This window comes from Apis florea, unplaced genomic scaffold (assembly GCF_048593485.1).
Source record: "Apis florea isolate Af1SG1 unplaced genomic scaffold, ASM4859348v1 contig_2350_pilon, whole genome shotgun sequence".
NCBI lineage: Eukaryota > Metazoa > Arthropoda > Insecta > Hymenoptera > Apidae > Apis > Apis florea.
Window position 1 is genome coordinate 8,914,732 of NW_028256565.1, and position 26,386 is coordinate 8,941,117.

Below are 26,386 nucleotides of genomic sequence, written 5' to 3' on the forward strand. Positions count from 1 at the left end.
TTTAACATCTGATCGAAATAGATTGTAAAATGGATATGAAATGACTTTGATGAATATATTATACTATATACGTACGTATGAATATATTTTGGATCGAATTAAAAATAATCGAGGAAATTGTCGAGATATGAATTAAAAAAAAATATCTATATATTGATCTTAAATATCTTCAATATATGTATTGTCCAATTTGTTCTACCCGCTTCTTCAATCAAAACTACTATTTTTAGAATGTTTAATTTGGGCCGAATCGCTCTGTGTTTGATTCAATCAAACAAAAGGATTCGATGAAAAGTTTTACAAATATAAATATAAAACAGGCTCTTCCCGACAATTACCATGTTATCGTAATTTATTTTTCACGAATATATTCGTGGAACTCGCGCAATATCGGTGGAGAACCGAGACGGTGGTACACATTATCTCTGGTCAGGATCGTTCCCGTGCAACGTTAGTTAAACGTCGTTGCTTGCTTATGATTTCCATAATTCCGCGCACTTCGTCCGTGGCAGGCTCTAAAGAGCCAATATCGAGCAAAGTAGGTGTGTACTTTAATTACTAGAGATAATTACGTCGTCACCGGCTTCACTGAGGGATGGAGGTTTACTATGATAACAGAGTATCCAATATCCTGGTGAGTTACGAACCAAGCACGATGCAGTCTCGTGCATATGTATTCCGCACGTACGCACCCTAGATGTATTTACTATCGTATGCACGCCAGCACATGCCATCCGCTCGCGTTTGACCTCCATCCGTTATTAATATAATTATCTTCCCGATTATTGTCTTACATTTGCTGCATTTAACTGCGGATGTACGATATCCGCATCTATTTCTCTACTTCCACCCTCTTCCTCTGAATTGGAAATTAGTATCTTGTCATATGTCTCCAGGCATGTATCTGTCCTTGCGAAGATTAGTTAACAAAATATATAAATTCTATTTTCTTCATATAAAATAATATTTCCTCGAAAGAATTTTTTTAAAATTTACAAACTTACAAACTACACTTATATCGTTATTTCGTACAAACTCTCTTCGTTACTCGATGCTTCCTGATCCTTATACTTTGTACGCGAAATACTATCTATCGATCGAACACCTCGCATAAACGTCATAAACAGCCCTCGTAATTGCCCTGGCTGGGATAGAGTTGACAAGGGAAGATCGCAAGAATGCGGAGGGAAATTTCGGGCATGATACCGTGCGAGTATTCCCGCATGCGACGACGATAGGACGACGAAAGCCACGGGGGTAGCACGTCGGAATAATTTATTTAGCTCGAGCAATGTAATAATGGCGGGGTCGCGCCGAGTGCAAACTGCAGAACGCGTTCATTACTACTTTACTCGAAAGTGTGTGGACAAACGGTTGGAGCGAGGGGTCGTATCGGGAGTGAGAGAGAGAGAGAGAGAGGAAAGGGGGATGGAGGCAAGCGGTATGGAGACACACACGTGTATGGTGGTTAACATCGTACCGGATCGGTATGAGTCGCAATGTGCGGTTTACCAGACGGCGATATTACCAACGTTAGATACACTGGTCGTCGGCCGAACGGGGTGGACCATAATTTTCGATTCCTGTTAACCGTGTCCAACTATTTTTATTGCAGCTCGGGAACGATCCGGCTACGTAGCGTTTCTTTTTAGCCAGGAATTTTTTTCCTATTCTTCCTTCTCCTTCTTCTTTCTTTTCCTTTTGGGGGGAAAAAGCACGGCGAACAGATCGAGCAGCGCGCAGTCGCAAGTGTTAGTTAGCACGGGTAGAACGTGGAAGAAATTATGTCCCCGGGGGACGTGTTTGAAAATTGGAAACGATCGACGCAAGCTGTAATGCTCGTCGAACTCGGTCTCACGTCGACCGATTCCGGATCAATTTATTTTTTGCGGGAATTAGTATCCGTCGTTGAGGACCAACCATCGTTTCTTCGTCCACGATATATTTTTAATCGGTGAAACGGTTGCTTCTTTGCTCTTCGATGCTTTGAACATCGATTCCTCGACATAATGTTCTTCGGCATAAGCTTCTTACCCGCGGAAAATGTAGACGTCATCCTTGCGTAGATACAATTATATTCTCGACTAATAAACGTATCGCTTATATTTCGCACGTGTTTTGACATTTTTTCTCCTTTACTTAAGGAAAGAGAGAAAATTATATTAAGAGATTTGCCATTTGATATATAAAATAAACTATAATTGCAACAGGAGGGATGCAAATGTTTTTAAAACTCGTTTTAGAGACGTATCACGCAGGTTGTCACCGTTTCTGTTTACGTCTGGGTACTGGATGGATATCGCGTTTCCGCGGGTTTACCCTCTAATCGCATCCGGTTACTTAAGAGCCGCGCTGTAATTCTTCGAGCTCGCGCGGTGCAACGGTCGAGCGGGACAAAAGGATGAAACTGAAAAAATAGATTTATTTTTCTTTCCGCGGTCTCCTCTGTCCTCCATAGATCTTCCCCTTTTATCCTTTCCATAGTATAGCCAGAAATACGGTCGGCTACCCGCGGGGGCCGCACTATTTATAACTTCGACTCATTTTCCCTCATTGCGCGGGAACAGCGGGACCCCGGATAAATAATTGTTTTTAACCGAAGTTTTATCGTGCCTGTTTCTGTAAACCGTGTACAAATTGCGCGACGTACAAAGACACGTAACGATTAAATGAATTTATGGAAAAATAGAGGAAGAGAAAGAAGATATTGTCGGAATAGTTCGGAAACGTGTGTATTCGAAGAAATTTCACTTCTTAAAACGTAAATATTTTTTCGAAGAGAAACAAACAATCTCGAAATTAATTAAATTATTCACTTTCAATTATCTTAATATCCTTCGAGTTATCTTGAAATAATCTTAAAATGGCGTTTGATTTCGTCGAGACGAGTTTTAATAATCCTAATGTGTTTTCATATCGCTTTTAAATAATCCTGAATTCTAATAACTCTTTTATTTCAGAAACGTAAATCTATTTTCAAAATAACACTTTGATTATTATTTAAGGGATCTGTATAAACGTTTAGTTCATTTTGACTTAACTAAATATTAAACGTGATAAGATTCGATCTATTGGTAGTGCTCCTTCATCATCACTGCGTTTGAAATAAAAAATAATTCCCCCCCGTCGAATGCGTCTGAAACGGTTCGTACACAGGATGGGCACGGGTATTAACGATGTAAACGATAATGTAGAACATTGTCCTGTGATTCTGTTTCACGTTCATTTGCATGGAGCTTAATGCGGGCGCCGATCGTTGTTTTACTGCAGACAATGAATTTCAAATCAATTTATGCAACTACGATCGCAACCTTCGTGTAACTCATTGACGCCTACCCATAAACCATCCACGTTTATCATCCTAATTACTCTAAGCGTAAATTTATTCGCGCGAATGATATTTATCATATCACCTCCCCCTCCCCTTTCAATTAACGTCATCTCTCTCCAAGTTCGTATTTTTCTACGTTCACATTTTCGTGAAACGGAGCAATTTATTTTTTATTATTCTAAAATCCTGCTCGATAATTCTCGTGTACGTAGCGTTAGACTTAGAAACGTTCATTAATTATTCATGACATTTTACTCTATCGTTTACTTCGATTCTTTCTTATTAATCAGATAATGGAATATACACGAACGGCTAGATTTTCACGATTTGCATGAACTGTTTTATATAGAATATTAAATATGAGATTAATTATTTTTCTATCCTCGTCGCAAGATATCTCAACAAATGCTCATCGTGTGATGTTATGCGATGTAAGAAATTATAAAGAAGCTTTATAGATGAATTTAATAATGATTCTTGATAAAATCATTAGCAACACTATTCATTTTTCAATCCAAACTCCTTTACAGTTCCTCAATATTATTTATTTAAAAAATTTTCCAAACTTTCTACACCAAAAACTCCTTCATCATTCTTGAAATTCGTCAAAGCATCAACTTGATCAAACATTACATAAGCAGAATGTTTCGATCGAGAATATTTTCTCGGATCACGATCGTTAAATGGTCGAGGGAAAAGTTTTGGGATCGCGAATCAAACTTGTTCACCGTGTATAAACACGTGCACAACGATACGTGGTTGATTCACGTGGCAAAGGGAAAGAGCGGAAAGAAATGGCGAGAGAAAGGCAGGCCGGTAAGGAAGTGGCGCGCTCTGGCGGAAGTGGATGAATTGGCTCAAAGGCGATATGGTCTGAAAGCTCGAAAGAGGAGGATCCGGCACTCAGGGCGACATAGATTATTCATGTAATTCTGCACTCACTTTGCCTAGCGATCGATCAGTCACGGAACGATGCTCATCTGAATAATGAAATTCGAGGATTTCTTGTGTCGATGACGCGACGTCGATCGAGCTCTGAGATTTTTCGAGTTAGCCGGGATATCCTTCCGAATGCACAAGCCCGTGATCCGAAAGAAGAAGGATCCACTGCGTCCATTCGCTTTAAAGCCGACACGTTCTATGCAAAACGACGCTTAAGAGCGTTACGTTGGATGTAATATTTACCATGAGAGGGGCGAGAGAACATCATTGGGCTCCAGAGGGGAAAACAGGACACCGAGTCTCTCTGAGAATTTTCGAGTACTCGCTGACGTTCTAAGATTATTCTCGAGTACGCAATCTCCTGGTTATTACCAAGTTTTCTTTCTTTCTTTTTCTTCTAAGATATTCGAGCTTCTCGAATTTTTACTGGGTTATTCGGAAAATTCGTGACAATTTTTAACGCGTGAGAAAATATTGCACATCTATCTAGAATTTTAACATTTGCAAGTGGATCATTTTCTTCGATTAATTAAATTTGATTTTGCCGCAATAAACTTTATGGATGGAACGTAAAAGTATCCATTATATAAAATAAATAAATCCTTTTTATACGACGATAAAATTTTTTTTTTATACTATATCTACTACAAGTTGAAGCTTCTATCTCTAAATTTCACGAATCGCTTTCGTATTTCGAAATTTTCGATAATAAATTCCTCTAATGAAGGGAAACGACGAAGTCGTTTATATAAGAAAAAAGGTTACGTAACAAATTTCTTTTTTCACGCGAATTTAACGTTTCAAAAATACTTTCGCGAGAATCGTGGCTTACGTGTACACGAGCCGGCTTGCAAATTTAACTTGGATTAATCGTTAATCACGATCCCCCTCCCCCTCAACGACATCGGATATCGGGTGTATGATGCACGACGACCGATTAATAAAAATTACTTGGGACGAGGACGTTTTTCACCTATTAGCGTTATCGTTAACCACCCCCGCCTCGCCACCGCCCTCGCCCTTGATTTACTGGGCTGCCAATAATTAAGCCCGATATTTTCCAACCCGCGCACAGGGTAGATCGTAATACGATCCTTTCGAAAATCTTTTCCAAGGCGTATAAATTATCGTACTCCCGCGGAAGTGATTCCCAACCGATCTGATATATTGTCGCGTGGCATAAGCTGAGCGCGTGCCTCGATTTTTCCCCCTGATCGATAGGGTCGTTTACATATTAAACAGGGTGAATTTACGCGCGAGCTCACGTATTTCCGACTTGATATCGCGATATATACCTCGAGTCACCTCGTAATTCGCACGCAGGTGTTTTTGATTCTTGCGGCAACGGATATGATGGTGTGTTTTCACACGCGTGCACGACCAACACGTACACATACACGTTACATAAGGGGGTCGTATACGGGGCCGGGACGAGTTTACGCTTTTTCTGTCCTGCGTATATTGGATTTTGTTCCGGCGTATTTATACCGTTGCACGTTGCCGTCTGAGCTCCAAACGCGATAAAAATCTTGAAAGCTGCGCTCACTGACGTGCCGTGAAACGTGTAACCAAGTATGAAGCTCGACGCTAGGAGATAAAGTGGTTCTTTGGGAGGGGAGAGTGTATTAAAATTGTTAATCCGTTCGAGCGAGCGCCGTGGAGGAAAGGAGTGGAAAAGGGTTTTTTTCTTTTTTTTTTTATATGGATATACACGATGATGCGACGAAATATATATATATATATATAGGATTGGAAGAGATGATTTTTCAGTGATATTTTTATTCCATTGGTATAATCTCTTTGAAATATTTTTACGGGAAAAATTTTGGGTAAACGTTGTGGAATTGTAAATTCCTCCCTTTCCTTGGGACGAGGATAGATTTAGGAATGGTAATGGAAATATTGCAAAAAGTGTTGAATCAATTTGATTGAAGTTTTATGTACTTATCCTATATATGGAATTATCCAGGGTTTCCTGATATTTATCTTGAGAAAAGATAGCAGTTCCGATGGAATAATCCGTATTGAAATTTCGAATTTTTATTATTCTGCCAGATTCTCGATATTCTTTCTTTCAAAATTGGCTTGGTGAGAAAAACTAGGTTAGTTTGATTATTTTAAAACACAAAATTACTCAAATAACAATTATACATCATATCATTTCGCTACTATATTATCCATAGCACTTTAATAAATATCCGTAAACGGTATACTTGCTAAAAAAATATCCTCTAATTCGAGAGATTTTGTTCAAAAATATCCGAGTTTTGTTCTCATAAAATTTTTCCCAGCCCGACCAAAACGCGAAGCAGCGATAACGAAGCAGGGATACGACAATTCCACCCTCTTTAAACTCCATCTCGCTGTTTATTCCAAAACTCTTTCTCTCTCTTCCTTAATAATATACTCGGTTAACTGCTATCTAATGCAGCACTTTCGGTACGTAACGATTACTCTTAAAAACACTCAACGTAGCCGCCACGGACCACTTAACTAAATTTCGAGCGCGCGTACGAGTTCCTAGAAACCCTTATTTCACAAATACCCGAGCCACCTACCCTCCTTAATTATCCCACGAGAGGGATCGTTTCGTTTCGTAAACTTCGCCCCCGAGATTCCTGACGGTCGTAGGCCAAGGTTTCGAAAACTTGGAAACTTAGATGCACGATGTTGAAACACGGGTATGCGTTGAACGTGATCAAAGCAACGTTTGATTCGGCGCGGTCAAGCGTGCGAAATTTCCCAATTTCAAAACTCTTTTCGAATGTCGGCTCGAACCATTTCTCGGCTTAAGCGTTCGAACGTTCGCCCAGGGGCAAAGATTGGAAAGGAACTCGAAATCTAATCTCTTCTGACAAACCTGTCTGTTCCACGCGGCATGTGAAAATAATATTTGGAAATTCGATTTTTTTATTTCACGAATATTTCGTCCATTCGCCTCATCTTATTGCTCTTCGATCATTTGTCTCGAAATTTTAATAAACATCCACATCTAGGCTGATCGAGATTAACATTTTTTAAAAATCACTCTCCAATCACTTTAAATGCTTTATATAATTAAATATATTGTTAATAATTTATCTTCGATTAAGATTTGAACATGAAAGCAAAATCCTATATTCTGCTAATTTATTCCTTCATTGAATTATAATCGCGAATAGGGCTTGATATATCTTCTAACTTATTGCTTTTCGATACGAATACTAATAAAAGCTAATCGTCATCAAGCCTCTTCGAAACACGTAGTAGCATCATCGATATGAAAATCGATTTAGATATCCGGCACACGTTCCACTTGTCGGGGAATAAAAAGGGATTCAAATTCTCGGAACGAAGACAAAACGACAAGACATCGGTCTTGATTCGGGAAAAAATTCTATACGAGGCAGAGGACACGTCAGAAATGAAATGTCTCCGGCATTCCGTCTTGTACGGGGAGGAGGCATTCAGAGAAATCGGCTCATTCAGATATCGAGATAGCCGTATTTTGTCTCCTCGGATTTACGTGTAACAGGATGCGTGACTAGTATTTCATACTTATCGCGTGCTCCGGAGGAATCGATATCATTTATTCGATCGACATCTGCAATCCATCATCCTTCGTTTCCTTTTCTTCTCCTTTTTTCTCCTTTCTTTCTTCGTGTCGCGTTATCCTTCGATTGGATCGTCTCTTTCCTCCTCGTTTCTTTCGAAAGAGGGGTCAAAGAAAAGTTGGCAAGTTCGATCGTGCGAACGATGGGCCAACAAAAGCCTCGAGCCTCGTTAAGTCGCGACATCAAAGCACTTTAAATTTCGTTTCGAACGACGATGGAATGTCGTCGCGGATGAAATAAGCGTATCGAGAAGCGTATGCGATTGAAACGGCATAGAGCCCGTTTCATATTGGAAAAACGTTGTTAAAAAATCGACGAGGAGGGGACTACTCTTGTAACTTGCGTTCCCATATATCGCGTTTAATATAAATTATCGAAATTCGCCATCGAGCGAACCGCGGAATTTGAATATCAACGAGACGTTGATGGATAATCCACCGTGTTACTTGATATCGCTTCTTTTCGAGACGAGAAGCTGATTTCATTTGAATTTTAAACTGGCGATTAAATGGAAACACGGGCAACGGAATATTAATGTATTTTGCGGCCAAAAAGAGATAATTGAGAAATATGGAGGGAAAAGCAATATTTTTAATTTGGAGAAAATTAAGATAAAATTCTGTGGAATTCAATATCTAGTGTAAAATGCCTTTTATTGAATATTAGACCAATTGTTTGCTCACGAACGATTTTATACACGAAATGATTATAAATTGAGCAAACAACATATTCTCAAAGAAACGAATATATCAATCCAATTACAGTGATCAAATCACGAATCTCGAAGTGAAAGTACAAGTTGTCGTTTCAGATGTTATTCTACTCTTTTCTATTCTCTTCTTTTTCTTTTCTTTTTTAATTATTCACACTCGTTATATCAGCCTCGAGACATATCCCGGTGATGACTTTAAACGGATCAGAGTCGTAATTAAAAAGGAAAAGCGGATGTAACCGAGAAAGCTTATTTCTTCGCGCGAAATCCCCGGATGTCTTGGCTCAACTTATTCTGCGGCTCCCCTCGGTATGATAAGTTCTCACCGTTCCCCGTTTCACGGGGTAATAACCATTTGCTGGGCAGTGCCCATTCCCAAGGACGAAGTAGCAACAAGATTTTATAGCCGGTCCCCCGGGGACCAATGAGATTCCTCGAGACCCCGGCTCTGAGATGCCCAGACTTTTGCACTCGAGACACGATTCCTCCTTTCGTTACTGCTTTCTTATAGTTCGACCAATTTGTTTAGCAAATGGCGTGCGAATAATAAATAATAACAATAATTGGAACGATCAGCGACTATTAAAATTTGAGCGTTTGAATCTCGAAGTTTTCAACATTGATGTAATTCCAATCAAGTTTTGCAAAAACTTTGAATTTTAATAGCAGAATTAATAGTAGAATCAAATAAGGAAAAGAAAAAGAAGTTTGGAGCATCGGAAGCGAGGATAAAGAAATAGATCGATGATTTCTTTTTATTATCGCCTAATACTCGAATCTTCTTTATCTAATTGCTATCATTTTCCATATTCGACCGATAAATGCTAGGCTTGAATTATATTCGAAAATTGATTCGAATTTTTTGTTTTTTTAATAATTATCTGTACCTCGCTATATTATAGAATACAAAGAATTTAATTCGACAAAGACTCGAGTTCCTGCGGATCATATATCTGTTGAGTATGCTTTTGGATCGTTTTTCATCGATATTTTTCCACGTAATTATCAATATTTTCCTTTTTCTTCAATTCGAAATTCGAATACATCCAGCGTATCCGTTTTGACGAGCTGCCCGAGACAACAACGTTCATTTATATCCGGAAAATCCCATTACCGTAGAATCCTATCCTTTCCCGTTTTTGTTTTTCATCGTTGTTATAAGGAATTTCTTCGTTGAAACTTCGTTTGCCGCATGCAAAATTGTATCGATCAACGAGAACGTCACAACAAACTTCTCGCTTGTGCATTGTGACACCAACGTAGGAAAAATTGGATATTGTTTTGCAAATGTTTGACGCAAGTTCCATAAAAGAAAATGAACTGTAGAAAATTGTATCGATCGTAATTAATTAGAGCAAAATGAAAGTATATATAGATCAATTTCTTTTGGAAACATAAATAGACCGAGAAAAATATCCCATTGCAAAATATATGATTAATATTTTCGTAGTTTGATCGACGAATTAAGTGAAATAGAAAGAAAAAAGAAAAAAAAAAAAAAAGAATGCATGTCGAGATAGTTCTCGGTATTTTTTCCTCGAATTTCGATTTTTGTTGTTCCACATCCCACTAAATTGAACCTTGCATTTTATATCCTGTTTATTTAGTTTATTATCGATATCGTTTTCCTGGAAATAGCCTCGATAAAACTTCTGCATAATTAATATCTCGCGTACAACTCGGGGGGTTGTCACGCACCCCGATAGAAAACGCACACTCCCCCCGATTCGTATCGTCGAAGCGAGGCAAGATAAACGTATTAATCTCGAAACGAAATCATGGAAACGGCAAAACAACCGCGTTCCTCGCACTCTCCTCTCGCGACAACAAGTCACGTCCCTTACCGAGTTATGGGACACACCGTTCCCCCTCCCCTCTCCCCTTCCCCCAAAATTTCGATCAGAACCGCGGCCAACCCTGTCGGTCGGTTCCCGACTGTGTAAATGACAAGAGAGCGACGGACATTAATCTTTCGCGCTATCCAACTGATGAAGTGGCAATTTCCTCCTGATAGTAAGAGGAAATAGGGTCTGCAGACCAGTTGATCAAACCCCTGGAACAGTAACCTCTCGGCTCCTCTCCTTCGTTCCATCGTGCCGCCTCAGTTATCCAATAGCTATATTCACCAATCGATGGCGCCCCTCCCTCTATGCACCCCCAACCCCTGCAGCGCCATACATACACAGACGGTGTACAGTCGCGGAATGGAAAGTGGTCCGAGTGGATTCGATCCTCTCTCTCTCTCTCTCTCTCTCCGCCTCTTTGTCCTTCCTTCTCCTCCTCCTCGTCCATTCTATCGGCCGTTTCGAGTTCTTCGAGATGCGCGCCCCCCTCATCCACTGAAAGAAGATGATCGTTTAGAAGATACTCAGGCGCCGGCTAATGGTTTCGTTTTATTAGCGTCGATTGGCATTAAACCCCCCGCAGCACGTTTCGCGGCAACGACGAGGACGGCAACGACGTCTTGGAGAGGGGGAGCGAGGAAGATAAGTGGACGACACGGTTACGTAAACGTGTTACGCGGGAGGAGAGAAATAAATATAAACGAACATTTTTCGAAACGAAGATTGGACGAGGAAGGAGGTGAGGTTACTGCGTTTGTTGGAAAATTTGGGAAACGGTGGTTGTCGACTCGACGACACGCGGCTCGTAAAACGAGGGTTGCAATTAACTGGCGGGGAGGATCACACCGGCTCTAGAAGCGGAAATATATTGAAGTTTCGGGGCAAATTACTGTTTGGGGGGGCCGAACAGGGCGCTGACGTTATTGCCGGCTATCTCGATATATTTACAGATTGTAATGATTCGATCACGATTTTAAACAACGGGCCTCGTTTTCCGAACGAATCATTTAGACCGTTTAACTCCGTTCAAATATTTAACTACCCTTTCGTTGCGGCGCGAACGCGGTTAATACAAATCTATTACTCGTCCTTTTGTTCCGTTATTTTTAAACCGCGAAAAATTCCTTCCTCGACGAGTTTCGAGCTTAAATGTGGCCGGCAAATATAGTCGTCATAACGAATTCTTAATGCCTCGCTTTGTACCCCTTTCTTTCCGTGTTAGCTCTTCCCACGAACCGATCAGAGGATCGTATAGGCGAGGGAGAGAAAGATTGGAATTAATCCATTCCGTGGCATAACTTTTTTATTCGTGGCACAGAATCGGATTACGCGGTGTCTAGCGTGTCGCATATCTCAAATCTCGTTACATAGGTGGTAGTTTCGAATGGATTTCGTCGGCCTGTCTGCGCCCCAGGATCAGTTAAGGGATAATGGGAGTTGGAATTTGTACGCGAACCAACACCGGGCCAACCCTGTCCCCTGCACCTGTGCGCAACACGATAATTTTCGAAAACGAGATTCCTGCCGATAAAAGAAGAGGGGCTGTAGACGAGGCTCGAAAAAAAAAAACTGCAAGATCGATGAAAGCAAAACACGGGCGATTTTTTTCGAAGAACCAGGAAGAACGTGTCGACGTGGCCGGTTAAAGAACAATATTTTCGCTGGATCTATATAACCGAAGAGAAGGGAATACGTTTATCGAATTCCCAACTCCATTCTCTTGGCTCATTCGTTTGAAGTTTTTCCCACCGTCTGCGAGTGGGTATTCTGTACACCGGGTACAAAGTAAAGTCCACGAGGAAAAATAACTTTTCCTCGTCTCCCCACCTCGTGTCGATTCCCCTCCTCCTTCCTTCCCCATATTCACTTTATTTGCTCATCTTAGAGAAGAAAGAGGGAACCAAAATATATATATATATATAGTCGGCTCTTTTCTAAAGAGGCATCCACGCGCCGTTCCAACGTTAAGCTTCTCGTGGTATGTATGTATGTGTGTATATACCGTTTGCCCAATTATGGGCCACTTCGTGGCTCCATTATCCCCGATTGTTCTCCTTGAGAGAACAATTTATACACCGGTTATATACCGTTATATTTTTCTATAATGAGCTTTATCAAGCTGATCCGATGGAAAAAATTCTTCGTGGATATTATTCACGAGTACCGGCGTACGTTTAACGTGGATTCGTTCGGTAAATACACAACAAGCCGGGGGCTAGTTTAATTGGGATAAATAACGTAGCGATGTTCAACCGGGAAATGATTTCGATCTGCAAACGCACGTACGTCCTTTATAAATATATCTCTCGATTATTACGATCAGGGAGGGGGGAATTGCATTTTTTACGTCCATCATATTTTAGTCTCTTGTCCTTTTTAATGCTGTTGGCCGATGCGGGGGAATTAATCGAGCGTCAGGGATTGGGTGGAGCGTTTAATAGGGTAATACCTTTATTGACTGTTTGATGCCTTCAAATTGACGGAAACCACGCCAAGGGACGAGGTTGTTTAAGCTCCTCTAATTAGCCTGACCAATCGAATCCTGATTTTCACTTGTCATACGAATCTTTATTTCAAAATTCGTGTTCAACCACGAGGCGAATCCTTTTATTAAAAAAATTTATCGATATCAAGATGCATATTTCAATTTTAATAATTAATCTACCGCGAAACATGGAATTTCAAAAATTTCAACAATTCCCGCTATATTCTTTTTTAGACAGAAAGAAAGTCGAAAACGATCGTTGGCAAATCCCTTCCCATGAAAATCTTTTTCCCCGTCGTCGACGTGATCAGGGATTCAGAATTTAGGATCACGTTGTCAAAAAGTTTCGCTCGCGCATTCGACTGCACCCAACGGGGCCCCGGTCACCGTTAGGCGAGCGAATGGCGAGCGTTCATACGCGGGCAGATACTAAATTACACCGTACACAGGATTTGCACGGGCGCTCGCATTGAGTAACATTTTCCCCGGAGTGCATTTACAACGGATATTACATCGAACCGGCAGAAAAACGACCGCGGCTACAACGCGAGATTAAAAGCTATCGCTCGTCAGTGTCGATGAACTCATTTTTCCCCCCCAGTTTCGTACTTCTCCTCTTCCTATTCCTCCGTTGTTTTTCTTTGTCCATTTCCTCCCATCCATTTGTTTTACTTATACTCTCTATTCCCGGATAAATATTTGAATATGAAATATCGTGTCCAATATCATGCAAAAGTATTCGATTTAAGCAATGAAAAATGATGGAAAAGGATGTTTCTAGATATCAATTAATTGTAATTACGTACGTTTGTTCGATTATTTCTCATTTTCTTAATTCGCAATATTCGTACTTCGAAGAGTAATGAAATCAATCAAAAACAGTTGACTCTTCCACGAGCAATCTCTTTAGTGAATTGAATTTCTTTGTCGAATTTATTAAGAATTATTTATTTCTTGTGATTGTGTAAATATAAAATATTTTATAAAATAAGATACGTGTTAAATATTTCTCTTAGAAGTTTATAACTTACTTTGTGATTCATCATCATCATCGATATGTTAAATGATATTTCTCGCATGTTTCTGGCAATATAATCGCCTTTCGATTTTTACATTTTTGATTCCGTTTGTCCGAACATGTTGTTTTAATTTCAGACGAGTCAGGAGTGTTTCTTCTTTTATTTACATTCCACGGATTTATGTAAATATATCACGGATTTGTAAGTTTAACGCGAAAATTAAAATCGATCGGTATAGCATATCGAGGATGTAAGGAAGAAGTTCTGATTGTCTTTGTTACATCTTGCTCCGCTAGATGTCGCTAGGCACCCTGTTTCTCTGTTCTATTCTTTTTTCTAAACGTATCTCTTAGCTTACCTCTTACCTCTTACTTGGAATTTAACATCTATCTATAGCAAAATTGTAGAATTTAGATATGTAAACGTGCAAAATATTTTATTTAAAATTTATAACAAGGCTCTGTAACAAATTATTTTATTCCTTCGAATATACTTCATATATGAATCTTTCAAACAAAATTACCCCTTAAAAATTATTTCTATATACAATTCTTAATAACTTGATAAGAAAAAAACCTTTGCTATAATTGTTCCACGTAATATAACACTTTACAAGATCGCAAACACCGATCATGATTTTATCCCCTCCAATCATTTTTATTTCTCCCTCGTTTTCTCTCGAACGAAACCACGATACCTCCATCATCTACCGGCAACTTTTTAAAAGTTGTTCCGATGCGAAAGACAAGTTCGTCCTTTTTCTAACGGAGGGAGGATTGGAATCGCGGACGGTCGCTTCATCTCGCGGATAATAAATTGCACCCGCATGCATCGCGTGTGCGTGGTACACGCGTGTATTTATATTACAGTGGAGTGAAATGCACGCGGATCGACTAACATATTACGATGGTAACGGCGTTAACAACAGATATTGCGCGCCGGATGTCGCTCCCTGCCGGCATTTCCTGCTGTCGCTTGAACGAGCAACGTGAGCACATTTTCCCCATTCGATAGAAACGTCTGCGCGTTCACAGCCTATTTCAGAATTGTCTGGCAAATCTGCGAAATAAAAATACATAATAGAGCGAGGCGAGGGCATTGATAGGAATAGTTCTTAAGTCATTATTTATTGTTAATTACGGTTAAGTTAGAACGAGCAGAGAGCTATTTATTGATCGAGAAATTATTGATTGGATCATAAGCATTTTTAATTTGTGTTTTAAGCGAGATAGAGAGACAGACAATTGTAAACACCGTGGTAAAAATGAGTGATTGAAATCGAAGTGAAATTCTGCCTCGAAAGGTGAGAATTAGAACGAATCGTCACGGAGTATTAATCAAAAGGGAATATATTTACACAATCTAATAATCTCAAATTATTCTCAAGAGTCCACTAGTTAGTTTAATTTGAATCGTTAAAAGTTGAACGAAATTTAACCTCAGAGAAATTCGTATGTATGTCAAAATTGCTCACAATCGGGGCAGGGTTTGTCTCTCGGTTTTAAAAAAGCCTATTTTAACTCGGTTAAAATTTCAATAAAAAAAATTAAACGAGAAATTGTTTTTTTCTTTTCCTTTCTTTTTTTCTTTCCACCCAATTCACCCCTCGATTCATCTTCTCTGAAACGAGCAATATAGATTTCAGGCAAACGAGGCGGTCTGTCCCAAAGCTGCAGACACGTGTTCGTTAATTGCGATCTTTTTATTCCCACTTGTCCCACGCGACGCGTCTTCCGCTTGCGTCTACCATCATCCCCGTTAAAAAACTCCACTTCCTATCTCATCGTACACCCCTTCCTCGTTCCCCCTTCCTTTTTTTCTCGCGACGAAGACCATGGACACGTGCTGTTACTAAGAGAAACGTAGGCAGGCTTTTCGCGCGACAAGTAGTATGTGAAAGACCAGCCGTCGAAAAAAGCACGTCATTCGTTAAGGATTCCGAGCGTTCAACTCAGGGTTGAAACGAAATTAATGCTCTCGTCGTCGACTGCGCCGCGAATCGGCATCGAGTCCAGTACGCGCTTTCCTTTAACCGCCTGCGCATTCGCGTTGCACACGCTTGCATTGTTATTTTTATTTTTTCTTTCTTTTTTCTTTTGTTTTTGTCTTCTTTTTTCTTTTTCTTTTCTTTCTCTTTCTCTTTCGTCGGTCACTTTTTTCCTCGCCTGTCCTGTTTGTTTCGTTCCAACACTGGCTTTGCTGCTTTTTCTTCCCAGGTTTTATCCAGGCCGAGCCACTTTCTGAAACACGATTCTCCAACACTTTATTATACTTATTGGGGCGTTGCTTGTTCCTAGTTTCTATTTCTAATATGTGCTCTCCTCTTCTCGAAAGTTCGTTAATGGCGAACGTTTGTATAGATTTTCGAAATTAGAGATTTTAATTTTCCAGCATCTGAAATGAGTGAATTATCGTTTCAGGAAGATGGAATTTAAATTTAGATCCTAGATGTTATAAAAATACTAATAATCAATCGAATCATTTACTTTTCTGATATTTTTAAACGTTCTAACATTCTCTATTCATTTTTCCTTTCTAAATAAACGTATTTCGAACGATACAATCGAATTAAATCAAAAAATTATAACATCATTTCAATTAAAAGAAATTTACCCATTTCATAAATTAATCTAAGTAAGTGACTTCCTTCGATCCTCTTCCTATTAATCGTGTTTCAGTATTCCATCTTCGATTATTTAATTTTAATCCTTAGAAATCGTCATTCGTTCGCAAGAAAATGTAGTATTAACGCGCGAACAAAAGGATGAATGCGCGATCGCACTCGACAAAAGGACTCCCTGGAAGGTGGTCCATTCGCCCGAAATTTTTTCCTTTCCCTTCCATCCCTTCTTTTCCAGAGGTGTCTCCCCGCCAACGCTCGTTCCCCCGTCGAACGAAGCCAAAAATCGGGGTGAAATTTATTTCCGTTATAAATATCGATGATTAATCGTGACCACGAATACGTTGCGCGGATTTCGAGCGGTCCTCTCTGACCTGTCTCGCCAAAGCTGAAAGGAGAGAAAGGGCTCGTGGATCATGGGCGCACAATCGACGTGGCCAGCCCCCCTCGAAACGTTTCATCGAAATCCTTGAATTCGTTTCGCAAATGCCCCGCTGAAATCTCGTGTGTGGTATTTGCGGTATGAAATATCTTTTTTTCTTTCAAAAAAAAAAAAAAAAAAAGAAAAAAAAATGTATTTCCCGGCGGAAAATTACAACATTCCTCGTACATCCAGTTATGTAATTTTTCAAATTCCTAAGGACGAAGGAAATCTAGAATTCGGTAAATTTCGAAAATTTAGGTATTTCATAAAATTCATCGTGCAAACTTTTACATTCTTTTTTTTTCTTCTTTTTAACTTTAATTGAAATATGCTTTGCTGTGTAATATCGAAAGATGGGGATGATAAAATAAAATATTTTACACTTTGTTTTCTAATTTTCTAATCGATAAATTGAATTAAAATATCCCCGAGGACGAGCGATTGTCACGTAATTTATCTTAAAATTCGATTAATCCTTACACACAATTAAAGATCATAATTAATCAGTTTGATTTTAAAGAGAAAATTACACATCGCGATGAATTTCATTTCAATTAAGAAGAGAACATCGGTTTCATTAAATACCGCCCTTCGAAAAAGAAAGAAAGAAAGAAAGAAAAAAAAAACACAAGAATTTCCCTCGAGATCTGCCGAGGGAAAAAATTTACCGTTGATTCATCCATCTCCCCACGGAAAATTTTTCTAAAAAAAAAAAAAACCCTCGCAGAACCTCGTAATTCGTAAACTTGTCAAATGATTACGAATTTAAAACTTATCGTGTTGGGACGGAGAATTAGTATCTCGAGGATTTATCGAGGCTTTAACAATTTAATATGTAGAAATTTCTGCTCGAAAACGCGTCGATACGATCCAACACCATTCCTCCTAGTTTGCACACCCAGCGTAGAATTTATTCGTTCATCGAAATAAAATTTCGGGAGCCCCGCCTTTTATACGTGCAAATCGTTTTACGATCTATTTTGTACACACACACGCACACATATATATATATCTCGTAGGCTCTTGTTCGAAACGAGGCGGCCGTAACTCGGGCGAAGAGTGATGAAGGCGTTCGTTAATGAAACCGACATCTTGATTAGTTATTTGGCCCATCCTCGATACGGTTGGTATACACGGTTGTTCGCCCATACAATTTATTGGCTTGGTCCGTATATAAATCAAATTCAGGCAGCTTACCGTGCGCTTGAAAATCGCACGGCCATTAACGAATTTATCTTGTGTACGGTATTTACATTTAATAAGGGAATTTAATGCATCTCCTCCGGTATAATGAAACGTCACGGCCAGTCATCGCCTCGTGAATTTTTCTAAACTCGCGTGTGTGTCACGGGTACATACGTGGGAATGAAAGGTGGAAAATAATAATTCGTGAGAGGGAAGAAATGAGGAGAGGGATAGAGCGAAGTGAGGCGAGTACAGATATTTCTCAGCTTGAAATTAGAAGAAGGGTTGAATGGAGCGAGAGTGAGAAATTTGAAAATTTCTCTTGATACGTATCTTCCAAGATCTTTATTTGCTTCTTTCTTAAAATAATAATTTCTTAAAAATAATACCTATAAATGAATGTAATAACTTATACGTTTAACAATAACGCGTTTGATTAAAACGAATCACCTGGTTTTCCAAGGTAAATTTTCATAATTCCAAGGCAAATAAAATTTCTACTCGACCAATTGGAATAACCAAATGGAAAATTAAAATTCGGACAGAGTGCACAACGTTCAAGTACGTATACAACACTATTCCATATATTAATTTGTCAATGCACGAGTACCACATATTTTTCACTCCCAACCGTTTATTCCACGGTTGGATCTTGGACGATTAATTATCATTAGCGAGTTATCATTAATAATCGAGAACGAAGCGAGGCGAAGCGTGACATATCGGTGGACATCGTTTCCCAGCGCGGGCGGAAAGTTATCGCGGTTGAATACTTTTGAACGCAACATTTCCGTGGCGCAACGTAAAACGAAACGAATACTCGAAACTCTCGAGCGACGTTTACGTGTTTTCATCAGGTGGAAACCTTACGCGTATCCCTTAAATTTTCTCAATCTTCGAGCATCTTCGATTTTTCCATGTAATATTTACCAGTTCCCTTATTCAAACGATGGAAACGCCGAAAATTCTTCATGGTTCGAAGGATCATGAATGGGGAAATATTCGAGTGTTTTCGTGGCCCCGAGCATGTTCTTCATCCATCATGATCCGTCTTCTCGAGATTCGTGTAAAATTTGCTCCCATCATACTTTATTCATACTTGATTCATATCGAAGCCGAGCACTAGTTTCAAAGGGAACAAGCACGTTGCTCGACGATCCGTATCAACGATTAAAGGCATGAGAATCTCGTGTTATTCTCGAATCTGGAAGGCGAAAAGAATCTTTTAATACGATTAAAACGAGACGTGGATATTCCTGAATTCCTGAACGTGTTTCTTTATTTTATTTCTTCCTACACGCGTATCGATGAACGGAAATTGGATTAGAAATTGTAAAAACACGTTGACATTGCAGTTATCTCAGATGAAAGGAGATAGGAGTAACGTTGTAAATGCAAGAGATACGACCGCCTTTCTCATTCGCTCGACCAGCTCGAGCGGTCTCGCGACCGTGTTGTGCAACGTTTCACGAGTTCTATCTCGCAGTCGGTCTTCGTCGATAATTATAGATCGATGGATGGCGCCACGAGGGCTATTTACTTCGTCAGAGTAATCGATGCTTTGGGACGAAAAAAGTCGGCGGAATCGGATAACGCTGTACGTGAGAAGCTTCAACTTTTCGAAAAATAGTATAATTCATCGACGATGTGAATGGAAAGTATTGACACTTTTCCATGTTTTTACATCATGACAATATAGATTTTAATTATCAAATTTATTGAGAATTTAAATGAACAAAACTCATAATATTCAAAAATATATATCGAATCCAAAATATTCATTGTAAAAATGATCGAAAAGGGCAATCCATAATTTGTACAAAAAAAAAAGAAAGAGAAAATTTTAATTTCATTTTCATTACGCACACGTAAAAAAACAATTCCTTAATATCTCATCGTCCATCGAAAAGACTAATATTCCTGCAACGTCCAACTGTTGACGCTTTTCCGCCAAAGTTTCCAATCTTCTATACTACCATCTTCTCATCTTTTGGTCCTTAGTACATATTCGTCCGTACATTCGCACGGAAACTATCGATCGCTAAATTTCATAACCTCCGTTAATCCCGTGCCAGCGACCGATCCACCGAACTCTCCAGGGATTCTAAACATCGGAGGAGCGGGCAAAGCGGTTTCAACGAGCTGTCCGACATGACAGAGCGAAGGTCGCCGAGCGAGAGATTTCGATCGGACACAGATCGGCGGGTAAACGGGGGTGAAATTTAATAACGTTGGTTTCTGGAGGAGGAGGGGGGGGGGGTTGGGAACGACCGGTTGGGTCGCTTAAGCCTAGTTTACATTTGGCCAACTTTCACTCGGCGCAAAAGAGCCGATTCATTTCGAGCGGTCGAGTTAAGATTGAAAACGTTTACATTGGGATGATTTTTCAATGATTCTCTTGTTGTCAGGTTCGTTATTATTAGGTTGACGCGACGCGTAATTAAAGAGTTTGGAAAATGTGGAGGATAATTTTCAAATTATCAGAATGTTTTATAATATAAATTCTTCCAAGACTAAGATTTCCGTCCATTTTTCAAAACTGTTTTTAAAATAAGTAACAGTAATTTCTCAAATTTTAAATAAAAGCTCGACACGATTAAATTAAACGACTGAATTCGAAAAATAAAAAATCCACCCTTCTCTCGTCGCAATAAAGAACCATCGATCGAGCAATCAAATTTATCTTGCCTTGATTGAAATTTCATTCGCACGGACGATTTTGTATCGCCGAGATCGATTAATTTGATTGACCAACAGTCGCTTAATGTAAACTCGCCTCAAACGAGGCTTTAATCGCGAGGAAAATTGGTCGATGGCGAAGCTGCGATCCAAAGGATATCGGGTACAAAGTTCACCTCCTCGGGATACCGTCAAAAGGTACCGTTAAATCATGCATTCCTCCGTTTCATTCCTTCTATGATTTCCTTCGTCCGTTGCTTTTCGCCCGTTACGCGACCCCTGGACGTGGATAATGCCAGCTAAGGTAATAATGCTGATGCATGCTAATGGAGAGCGCGATAGCAACGATGGGGAAAAGTGGTGCTCGTCATACACGCGAGGGCTCGCACTGTACGAAATGATAAATCGTTTTGCGTATATATATATATATATTCCCTTATTCTTCTTTTACTTTACTTTCCTCTTCTTTTTTTTTTCTTTCATTCATTCGTTTTCTTCCTCCATATCTCGATTTTGTTCGCTGGAATTCATCGACCGATCGAGGAAATTTTCAACCCGTGTAACCGCGCATTCAAATAAATTATTTTTCATCGTGTGATGGGTCGATCAGGCTGTCAACAAGGAAAAATCCTCTCTTCTTCTGCATTTTGGTTCTCTCTGGTCATCGGCCATTCTCACCCTCGTCTCCTCGTCGACCGTTCTTTAATGTCTTTTCGAACGCGCTTTTCGAATTTTTAATTCACCGTTTGTCGCTTCTCCGAATTTTGGAGAAGGAAGGAGGAATATTTTACAAGCGTATCCATTTCTGCATTGATAGTTTTCCACGCTACTTTTTTACGCGAACGAGAATTCGATCGAGTCGCTAACGAAATTCGTAATTAATCGCGGCGTACGATTCGTGTGAATGTATCGCGGTTCACGAATCGACTCGTTGAAACGTGAATTCGTTAAAGGAAGAATTATATATAATCATTTAACGGATGATAATTCGATTAAATATCTTTTTGATTCGTAACAACTTTCTTATTATCAGCATTGAAAATGCGTGAGTATACATGTAATCTTAATTTAATTATCAACACGAAGATATGCTTTAAATTAAATAAAAATCTCGACGCGAACAAATTTTCTTAAAATTATCATCGAAATCGTCAATCACGAGATTCTTCCGTTATTTTTTTTCTACAAAAGGAATATTTGGAGCCTCTTTTTTTTTTTTAACAAATTATATCACACTTAAACAGTAATTGAATTTCTCTGTTTCTTTTTTTTTTTTCACGCGTAGCAATGCATCCATCGCAAGTGTTAGATGATGCAACTGTGACGACATTCCGCGTAATTTTCGAATGGAATAATCCGATCGGACGAAGCGACGTTCTTCGTTAACAGGGTGCCCATTGACGGCAGATTATTTATTTCGTCTATTCAAAGCGTTCGATTCGATCCAGTTTTACGGATATCCGGCCGTGTCTGCTGTTTGACGAAGCCAATAGACGAGCATATCGTGATGTATCTCAATCTTTGTACGTGCGGTTTCAAATTTCCTGTGGAAAAATATATTTTATGCGATGTATATATATAATTCTTAAATCATTTGCATCGAGATAAGGATAATATTTTTATCATATTTTTCCTATGGTATCTGTCATCCGCATGCCAGTTGAATACGTGTCTCTCGCAAGAGGAAATCTTTCGAACAAATATGGCTGCGTTTTTCTTAGTAATAGACTTATTATCTTATTATTATTCTTGAATCGTTCGATTTTTCATTCGACGAATTAATATAATTTATTATAAATATGCATTAATAAAAATCAAAATTTCGTTACACGATTACGATAGAAATTTCTAATTATGACGACGTGTTTAAATTTATTTTAATATTGAAATTGTCATTCTTGTTATTCTTTTCAATATTTCAACTTTAATATTATTTCGATCTATCCACAGAATTGCATAAAAATTTGGAAAGGAAAGAAATTGCAAATTTCACAGATTATTATTTATAGCTAATATTATTATGATGAAAAATTCCAAAAATCTCGATAATCACAATGTTGTCCTCGTTGCAGAGAAGAAAAAGGAAAATAAAAAAGAATCGAACGAATATCTGTTATATAACAGACAGTCTTAAATACCAGAAGGGAAACTAGTTTCCCAACAATGCCCATAAATTCACGTTTGCGAAACAACGTCTTGCAATCTAAGTCGGTCCACGTGACAGAGCTTGATGATGCAAGTAAAGCACGGGCCAGGAAGTTTACGAACATCGAATATATTTCTTCAAGGCGGTGAAAATCGATCTCGGGATATGCCTTCGTCTTTTTTATTAAAAAAAGGGAGGAGGAGGGAATAACGTTGAATTTACAATAAATAATGCGATCACGAAAGTAATGATCTCGCGCTTTTCAGATGCGTCTGATAAAATTAGATCGATAAAATCAGTGAGAGAGGAGATTCGGAAATTTTAAATCTTTTCGAGGTGGATTTAAGTGATATAAGTAGAATTTAAGTCGGACCGGATATCTGGGAAGGCAAACGAGATAAGTGGGAATGATCGTTAGAAATATGAGCGGATTAATTGTAGATACTTATTTATGGTTGATTTATTAAACAACAAATTTTGCGTATTTAATTGATCTAATTAAATTTTTCTACTTTGTAACTCAAAAGTTAGAACTATTATCCTTTTTTATTTCACTCGTGTGTCGAATAATTTTATTCGAGGCTTTTATTCCTTAATTTCTCATCCTTCCAAGAATAAATATTTTTACTCGTAACACCATTCGAGATAGCCAGCAGTTCACATCTTTCAAACGTTAATTGGATCTGACAATTTCCCCGCTAATAGCAGTAAGTATTCGAGAAAGGGTTAAACGATGAATCGGAAATCGATAGGAAAAAAAAAAAAAAAAGAAAAAAGAAAAAAAGGATCGTACCGTGGCGGGTAAATAAAAACGAGTGCAAGATAGAGGAGAGTGATTAGATTACGATATAAGGATTGGACCAGAGAAAAAGAGAGATAGAAAGAATGCGAAACGGAGAGATCAGAACGCAGAAAAAGAGTGTTGCTGAGGCTGGTTTACGTGATCAGAATTAATCACGGTTATTTATTGGACGAATAAATTTCTCGTCGATCGGTGAATCTCGCGTGTCAGCCGCGCACATTTCGATGCAGCTGCGCCACTAAAAATGAGAAAATGTGGAGAAGATGGCCGAAACAGAATAATGCGTCCGTTTTTTTTTTTTTTCTCCACTTGAACGTGTCCCCTTCCATTTTTTCTTCTACTCTTCTCCTCCCTCTTTCTTTCTTCGATTCAACCCCGTTCGGGGTCTTCGAAGTTTGGCTGTCGTCGAATTGAACGACGTCAGATCCGTTTTGGATTCGAAGGAAAAAAGGAGAGTCGTGGTGAAAAGGGGCCAGCAATTAATGCGCGTGGATCTGGAGTGTGTAATGGACCCGTTAAAGCTTCTGCTTTGATAATGAAAAGCTTCCTTATTTTGTTAACGAAAGAATCGTGTATCTCTGTGTCGTAAAGCGAGATATTCGAGATTCTCGAGCTTTTGTAACGGCTTCGCAGTATTTGTTCAACAACAACGAGTGTTGAATTTCGAACGAGATTATTTACCGTTTCATCCTATTTTCGGCGCGATGTTGGTTGATTAAAATTTATCGTAACGCTGAGTGGTTTAGAAGGATGAGCTACAAGAGGATTTAAAGAGGATTTAAATTATGCCCTATATATAGGAATCGTATTTAGGATTACGTTTAGCTAAATCAGTTTTAAAGGATGATCAGACATAGAATTAAGGAATTAAAATTTGAAATTTGCAAATTTCCTTTCTAAAATATTTTATCACGATAAATTTCTATGATATCGTATAACGAAATATTTTTTTTTGGGGAGGAAAGGAATTGTCGTTTAATCCATGGTGGTGAATCAAACGCGTGCTCGAGTTAAAATATGATTTTGTCCATTGAAATTTTATTTGTAAATCGAACGAATATTTATTTACCTCTGTCTACGAATTCTCTTTTATACTTTGACTTAAACAATTTCGTTAAACTATTGCAACGTGATAAATTCTCGTTAAAATAAATTCTCTTGATTTAAATCATTCTACGAAGAAATTGACTCTAAGATTCTAGAAATCAATTGTATTATTAATTTAATTCCAGTTATACGTTCAAGATTATTTTGTATTCTCAAATCGATGCATATCTATCTTCCGTGCGACGAAATCTTTTTGCTAGGGAAAATCTGGTAAATTCGATCGGCAGTAATGCGAATCGTAGTGACAGTTGTGCGATGGTGGGCCACGCTTCGTCGCACAATAACACTGATTTACTTACGTGGTTTAACGCGCGAGTTTTCGCCATCCAAGAATATTTATCGCGGTGGCTAACGGTTTGGATTGAATTATAATGTTCTACGATGTTAGCTGCGCCCGTCCTGCTCGCTTAATCCTCGCAACTCGATTCTATCACGCGTTGATGGGCTGTCTTGCGCGAAAACTATCGTTTTGCCTGTTGTTCGTTCAATTTGACAAAGAGATTTGTTACGTGCCGAATAAAAACAATTATTACTATTTTTCTTTTCTCGAAAAAAAAGTTTGCAGTTTAATTCTTAAATGAACGAGTTGAGAATTTGATTATACAGGGGATTATGAAGTGATATTGGAGAGTGAAGAAATTTCGAACGATACAAATAAGTGTAAGATAAATAAAATAATAATTTGATATTCTGAAGTATATCTGCGATATTATCAATCGAGGTGTCGTTAGTCAATGCTTGTTCGAAATGCAAAATATCTTTCTTTTAATTTATCGAGTATTACCACGCGGCTTTTATGCAAGAAGAATACACATATACACCAACTCTATTTTCTCATGACACAGAATATTTGAACAATTCTCCAGTGTCATTGAACGAAGATGAAATCGATTCGAGCATTCGCGATTCACTTTGCAAATTGAAAAACCTCCATCCTTTTGAGACAACTTGTCAAACTTCCCTTCGAAAGCTCCCATCGATACCTTCACCGACCTTAAAGAAACCTTTAACGAGATTCCGATTTTACATTCACAATCGTGAAGAAATAAAGGAATGAATATCTCGTTAGCATCTCGTATTTCACGAATTCCGTGAAACCGTGTTAATTATCCATCTCTTAATACGAATAATATCTTCTATTATAAAAATATCTCGTATCATGTCGTTTCCCTCGAATCAAGATATTAAATGTTCCTTTCGAAACCAGCCACAAAATCAAGAAACAACGAAAGAGTGGAACAAGGTTATTCAAAATTCCAGGCTCGCTGTGGTAACGAGCCTTCGTTACCACACGCGTGTTTTGTTTAAATATAACCGTCTGCGTTTGTACGAGCTAATAATTCAACACATCCAACCATTCCTCGAATAATTAAAACGCGAAAGAGAGAGGGAGAGAGGCGGCCGTCTCTTTATTAGAAAGTTAAAACGGAAACGACGTTCCTCGAGATTCTTCGTTAACTTTCTCATTGACAAACGCGATAGTGGAGCGCGATAATA

The 26,386-nt window shown here is 38.8% G+C and overlaps 1 protein-coding gene across 8 annotated transcripts in view; it reads left to right on the forward strand.

Moving 5' to 3' along the window:
* The window catches only part of LOC100870354 (neural cell adhesion molecule 2), a 428,395-nt gene that overhangs the window by 2,272 nt on the left and 399,737 nt on the right, over positions 1–26,386 (forward strand). Inside the window, exon 3 of one of the 8 annotated variants that reach the window (XM_086904548.1) lies at positions 231–634. The exons of 6 other annotated variants lie outside the window; for them this stretch is intronic. The gene's annotated coding sequence lies outside the window, so the exon portion shown is untranslated. Of the gene's footprint in view, positions 1–230; positions 635–18,618; positions 18,717–26,386 lie in introns of all 8 variants that reach the window. One more of the 8 variants, XM_086904549.1, reaches the window with a different exon arrangement.